Source organism: Zootoca vivipara, chromosome 12 (genome assembly GCF_965207765.1).
Source record: "Zootoca vivipara chromosome 12, rZooViv2.hap1.1, whole genome shotgun sequence".
Lineage (NCBI taxonomy): Eukaryota > Metazoa > Chordata > Lepidosauria > Squamata > Lacertidae > Zootoca > Zootoca vivipara.
In genome coordinates this window covers 23,661,791-23,669,223 of record NC_142595.1, presented here as the reverse complement: position 1 = coordinate 23,669,223, position 7,433 = coordinate 23,661,791, and positions in this window count along the sequence as shown.

The following is a 7,433-nucleotide window of genomic DNA, read 5'->3' as shown; positions in this document are numbered from 1 at the left end:
CTTGTCTTCTGAGTGTGTTGGTTCTTTTTCTTTTTTAAAGACCTATTATCCAAGCTCTGCAACCCTTTACCTTCTCATGGCTTAGAGAAGAGCTTCCTCTCTAATTCTTTTGAGGGGGTGAATTCTTTCTGAAGAAGTGTGCATGCACACGAAAGCTCATACCAAAACATAAACTTAGTTGGTCTTTAAGGTACTACTGAAGGAATTTTTTTATTTTGCTTCGACTCAGACCAACACGGCTACCTACCTGTATCTAATTCTTTTGTGTGGCAAGTCAGTGGAGGTTTCGAATCAGAGTTTTTCCTTCTCCTAGATGGGCTCCCTTCCCAGGTTGACGAGCCCCATCTGCCCCTCACATCCCTCTATGGCACTTGCAGAACCCGCCTCCTTGACCGTTGGGCCCACGATTGGTCTAATCCGCTCAATCAACCGGAGGCTGTTTTCACATGCAGGTGAAGTCGCTAACTCACTGGAGCTTTGAGACCCATCAGCTACCCTCACCTGGTTTAGTCGGCCTTTCGGAGTCGGGACAGCTTGAAGGTTGGAGCTGCCATTTATATTTCCCCTAATGCCCCAGCCGCTGTCTCACTCCAGGGCATTGTGGGAAATTTGAATGGCAAATTCGCCTAGTGATGGACTCTGCCAGGGCACTGGGCCACGGCTCCGAACAACTGCTCAAAAAAGCCACATACTGACCCCAGTATGTACATACACTTGTATGTACGGTACTAAGAATTAGTGTTATTTTCTTCTGGTATTTGGTGGTGGGCTTTGGGTCAGGTCATGTGCATGCCTCAGTAACAGGGTTTGCCTGTTGTTTCAGTAGGAGGGCTCTAAGCATCAATGCTCTGTGCCACAAAACAAGTGCTATCAGATATGTTTTGGCTGTAATGGGCAAGGCAAAATGACAGGCCCAGCTTTCTCTTGGAATGGGGCAGAGACGCCAACAGCCTGAGGAAGAAGAGTGGTTGTGCTTTTCAGAAATTAAAGGATTGTCAGCTACATCCCCATCAGCTGTTTTAATAAAGGATCTGCGTGCCATTGTCTCTGATGAAACATAATCTTTCAGCTTTCCGCCAGGTGGCAGTTTTGAGCTTTGAGCAAGCCAGCTCTGGAAGCATTCCTTGTGTGCACTGTTTTTAACAAAATATTTTATTATTATGTTGTTACAGTATGTAACGGTGGAGATATAAACCTTTCTCCACTAGGTATCTGGAAAGTTCGGAGCAAAATGCTCTCCCCAGTATCTTTACTACAGACTTCAGTGTGAATAGGACTGAATTGCAAGGACTGAGAGAGAGGTTTGTGTGGTTCTTGTTCCAAAATATTTGCGCCGCCTCTTAAAACCACCCAGCTGTTAGATTAACAGGATCCAGTTTTGCATTTGTGGGTGACCTTCATCTTGAGCACAAAAAGGAGTCTCAGATTCTTTGGTGTGAGCCAGGCATATTCTCTAGTAAGTGGATAGAACGTTTAAACCAGGCAGTACTGGGTTCAAATCCTTATTCAGCATGAAATTCCCGGGTAGATATCTCTTTTTTCTTTTTCAGCCTCAGTCATGCCTTTGATGTGGGACTACCTTACTGGAACATTTTGAGGGTGAATACAATGGCTCGATCCTTAAGGGAGTTCACAGGAAAATGGTTTCCCAGCCTCTCCAGAGGGCACTCGCAGAACAATGATGGGTGGGGTGAGCAGACTGAAGCCTTTCCTCTCGTGAACTTCATTAAGTTAACTTTGGATCCAAGCCACAACCATATAGTTTTGTGAATAAAAGCTTGTATCGGTACTAGAAACCCATGAAAATAGGAAACAGAGAGCTGATTCATACCTGTGTGTTCATGGCTTAATGGTGCAATTTGCTTGTGTGAATGGAAGTTGCCATCACAGCATTTCATTTCACCTTGCCTCACCATGAATAAAGGGACATCCCTCCCCCCAAAACCCTGCTTTTCCCTTGAAGGTGACCCGAAAACTACAACTAATCCAGAATGCGGCAGCTAGACTGGTGACTGGGGGCGCCCGCCGAGACCACATAACACCAGTCTTGAAAGACCTACATTGGCTCCCAGTATGTTTCCGAGCACAATTCAAAGTGTTGGTGCTGACCTTTAAAGCCCTAAACGGCCTCGGTCCTGTATACCTGAAGGAGCTTCTCCACCCCCATCGTTCTGCCCGGACACTGAGGTCCAGCGCCGAGGGCCTTCTGGCGGTTCCCTCACTGCGAGAAGCAAAGCTACAGGGAACCAGGCAGAGGGCCTTCTCGGTAGTGGCACCCGCCCTGTGGAACACCCTCCCATCAGAGGTCAGGGAGATAAACAGCTACCTGACATTTAGAAAATACCTAAAGGCAGCCTTGTTTAGGGAAGTTTTTAACATGTGATATTTGATGTATTTAAATGTATGTTGGAAGCTGCCCAGAGTGGCAGGGGAAGCCCAGCCAGATGGGCGGGGTATAAATAATAAATTATTATTATTATTATTATTATTATTATTATTATTATTATTATTATTATTATTGAGGCTGCTCGCACATCCAGCTGTCAATAATGAAGCCTGCGACCACACCATGGAAGAGGATCGACCAATATCTGCCCCTGACTTTTTGACTGTGTCCACATAAGGCGTTATTGCATACATGGGTGGCTGTTCCTTTGTGTGCCTTTGAAATCTACCTCAGTGTTTCCCATCCACACTAGTGGGCGGTACTTGATGGGATTTATTTGTGCTGTGGGCTAACCTTCCCCACAGGGTGGCGCTGTGGTCTAAACCACTGAGCATAGCTGTCAAGTTTTCCCTTTTCTCCTGAGGTAGCCTATTCAGCATAAGGGAATTTCCCTTTAAAAGGGGGAGAACTTGACAGCTATGCCACTGAGCCTCTTGGGCTTACTAATCAGAAGGTCGTTGGTTTGAATCCCTGCGGCAGGGTGAGCTCCCATTGCTCTGGTCCCAGCTCCTGCCAACCTCACAGTTCGAAAGCACGCCAGTGCAAGTAGATAAATAGGTACCGCTCCGGCAGGAAGTTAAACAGTGTTTCCATGCGCTCTGGTTTCTGTCACAGTGACCCATTGCAACAGAAGCCGTTTAGTCATGACCCGGAAAGCTGTCTGTGAACATACACCAACTTCCTCAGCCTGAAAGCGAGATGAGCGGCGCAACCCATAGTCGCCTTTGACTGGACTTAACCATCCAGGGGTCTTTTATGAGCCAGTAATCTGTTACAGCCTTTACCAAAGGTGTCATGGGCTTTGAAGAAACTCGATTGCAGGACGCAAGGGAGAAACGTGCTAAGAGGAAGGCACGCTTGGCAAATCCACACTGTGATCAACTCCTGCCTGGAAACCAATGTCCCCACTGTGGAAGGACGTGTGGATCCAGAATTGGCCTCCACAGTCACTTATGGACTCATTGTTAAAACCGTGTTTATGGAAGACAATCTTACTCGGCTACGAGTGATCGCCAAAGAACAGGTGGGTGTTTGTTTGTTTACCTGTGCACCCATTTTAACATTTTTTAAAATGAACTACAAGTTTTTCAATCCACCAGACATGCACAAAAGCGCAGTCAAAAATAATTTTAAAAGCTGGGCAATGATCTGGAGCCGCACACATGAAAGGTTGCTGCTTCCTTTCTTCCCCTTCTCCTTTTCCTCCTCCTATACCTGCAAGACCAAATGTTAGATTTCGAAATATACTGTATGTAGCCATTTTGCCCAAGAGTTCTGTGCAAAGGAGTGGTTTTTAAAATGAAGATACCATGGATGTGCTTTTGGCAGCAGCCAGTAGAAAAAGGGCAGGCTGCATCCTTTCGGCTGATGGGAACAAAATGTACACCTTGGAGGATAAGGGATGCAATAGATACAGCACCCAGAGAAGTGTCGTTACAGTTGTAAGAACAAGCCACAATGCCCACGCAATGCACTTCAGCACGTCCACAGTTGGGTCATGTGTGGTTTTATGTGGGGTGGTGTTTTTTCTTACCTGTGGATTGGGAAAACCCAAATTTGGCAGGGAAGAAGTGGATGCAGCAACAAGAAGAGACAAATGCACATTTAACTCCACTGTGGATGAGCCCTGTAACGCAAAGGTAAATTCTGTGTCTCCCCACCCCTGCCACGTCTTGGATTGCTGCGCAAGGTATAAAATCTGCAGCGTGCTCCCCTCCCACATTTCCACTGAGTAATGTTGAGTATTGTGAGCTCCTCCTTTCTCTTTTCCCCCTTCCAGTTTCTTCTAGCAGAGGCCCCACCCAGCTCAACTCTTCCCTGAAGCCCTTTGGCACAAAAGCCGGGCTTATTCACCGCGGCAGTCACATGACAGCGGGCTCCACCTGCGGCCAGCACCCACCTAGCAACCGTGCGCCACTCCCTGGCAACAGGTTTATGAGCATTCCACAGGCTCAGGTGCGCTGAGGATAACCACCCCAGGGTTCTCATTACGTCCTGCGACATCCCGGCCTCTCCCGAGGGCCAATGACTTCACCTAGCACCAGCCATGAAATCATTTTTAGACGGTTTTCGACTCCCACACCTCCCAGCAGAGCTCCTCACGTCCTCATAATGGGAGCCAGCAGTTTCTGGGAAAAGGTGGACAGGCGGCTGTGGTCGGCAGCCTGAGGAAGGAAGTGAAGTCAAAGCTCATTGTTTCAGCACTTCAGCAAAGTGGCGCATCTTCAGGCTGCAAAGGCAATCGGGGATCCCATACCCTCCAACATTTCTTCAATGAAAATAGGAGCGTTTTATTCCATAATATTACTACTACTAATAATATTTATACCCCGCCTATCTGAGTGGGTTGCCGCAGGTACTCCAGGCAGCATCCAACATATATAGAAACTGCTTTTTTTCCTGGGGGGGACGCAGGGGTGTGCATACCCCTAAACATTTTGTGAATCTTTGTCCTTTTGTCCATTTACTGTATTTATTTTCCCCGATTTGAACTATGAAATGGTGGTTTTCTCGAGTCAAAATGAGAGTATACCCCTAAACATTTTTTTAGGGTCGGGGAAGCACTGTATAGAAACATAATAAAATGTTTTTTTTAAAAAACTTCCCCATACAGGGCTGCCTTCAGATGCCTTCTAAAACTTGAAGAGTTACTTATATCTCTTTGGCTAGCGGGTTGCATAACTCGATATACCCTCCAACATTTCTCCAGTGAAAATAGGAATGTCCTAAGGAAAAGCAGGACATTCTGGGATCAAATCAGAAACTGGGACGCCGGCTTCTGTAAATCTGGGACTGTCCCTGGAAAATAGGAACACTGGGGGGGGGTTGGACTGGAATGCACAAGCCCTGCTGGGGCAAGCCAAAGGCAGCATCCTGTTATTACGGTGGCCAAATAGATGCCCGTGGGAGGCCCATAAGCAAGGCAGGCGCGCACCAGCACTCTCCAGTTGCGATTCCCAGAAACCACTATTGCCTCTGACAGTGGAGGAGGCAACATACCTTTAATTAGCAGGCTTGACACTTAGGGCTGTGTGCCTCCTAGCATGTGCAGAGTGCCTGCAAGAAAAGCGGAGCTACACACACACACACACACACACACACACACACACACACACACACACACACAAAAGACCCACAAGCCAAGTGCCTCTGAGCATGTACAGAACATCTTTTCTTTGTGACAATGGAATGGTCCTTGCTGGGTCCGACATGGCTGTCCTGTGTCTTGGGATCTAGCACCCTCCCTCTTTTCCAGCCTATGTGCCTACGGTTGTGTCGAATGATGCCATGCTGCTTTGGGGCGACCTGGGATGGGATGACACCCGGCGACTCCAACGCAAATGCAGCTCTTCGCTCCAGTGCAACACCTTAGCATACAGGTGCTCATGCTGCGGCGGCAGCAACAGACTCAGCTGGCTTTTTCTTCATCGTCATCTTAACATTGCTCATCCTCCTCCGGTTTTGGCAACAGGCCCAGAAGATAAAAATAATAATTCCGGTCAGACCAGACCAATTTCAGTCTGGGTGGCAACCTTCTTTGATTATCTCCCTTATTCTCCGAATCATTATTTCAGCAGATGCTGGGTTTTCCTTCCTGTGGAGATGAAAAGTTACGGCTGCCCAAATTCCCTCTCCAGCACCACTGCGAAAGGTAGAAGAGCCATTTCCTCCATTAAATCCGCTCGCTCCTGTAGATGACTAACAGTGAAATCGTATGCCTGTCTACTCGGAGGTGCTGAATTCACTGCCACTAAATTCCAGTCAATTGTTTATTGGATTCAGTGGTGTAGCGTGGGTTGCCGGTGCCCACGGTGGGCAAGCTGCTGGCGCCACCAGACCACACACACACACACACAGAGCCAAGCAGGACTGCGCTGAGCTGCACTACGCCGTGTGCCCGCACACGGGGGAAGGGGCCTGGCCAGCTGACGTGGACCTTGCCAGGTGAATCGCCCCGGTGCCCATGGAGAAAAGTGTTGTGCCATGGTCGCCCCTTTGTCTACCCTCCTCCCTCAATCTGTGCCTGCTCACCGTGGGCCTGAGCTGGGTGAGGCAGGGATGCCCATGGAAGCCAGTGCTTGCTTCGGGACACCTTGTTGTGCCCCCTCAGAATTTTGCGCCCGAGGCCATGCCCTCCGCCAGCACCTTCCATGCTACACCACTGCTTGAATTGCAACCTGAAAGAGAAGAACCTGCCCCAAAGTCACAGTTTCTGCCCTGAAAGTATTTCCTAAATACGTAGGTGGGGGTGGGGGAGAGAATGTGTGCTGTGATGACTCACCACTGAGAACAAAGCACTCTGCCCATGCTTGTGGATACCCTTGTCTCCACTATAATTCCACTTCTTTTACTCTCGTCAGGTGCCCCAGGTACGGAAAACAGGTTCCAAGGCTGAGCCTCAGCACGGATGAAAAGCAGCAGGCCAAATTCAGCAGCTCTTTGGAAGCACAACAGATTCAATAATAATAATAATAATAATAATAATAATAATAATAATAATAATAATAATGCAGGAGGGCACTGGATGAAGCGATGATGTTTATAGTGAGCAGAATTTTAATTCTGTGTTTTCTCCCCCGTTGGGGAATCGGTTTAGATACCGCGAAGCGTCGTTGACCTGCAAAGGGTTATGTTTTGACATACACGTAATACAGCAAAGATTTTGATGGTGTTTTTCTTTCTTGTGCAAGGGACCGGGCTGCTCTTTGTTGCCCTGGCAGTAGCTCCTTTGCTGGAAACAGAGGGGAAAGAGATTTTCTGCATCGGTGTTTTGATACTGTCAAATCAAGATCCTTTCCTTGGCTTTGTGAGTGTCGCTGGGGTCTGACTTTGGACTAAACAGACCCTTATCCCAAATATTTGCTGTAGAGTAGAGAAAAAGGGGGTAGGTCTCCCCATCTAACCACTGTTGCCATGGGGTACATGGTCAAGGTTGCTGAGTGCAGCAATTTAAGGCAATTTAAACGCCTCCCTGTACTTGCACCCC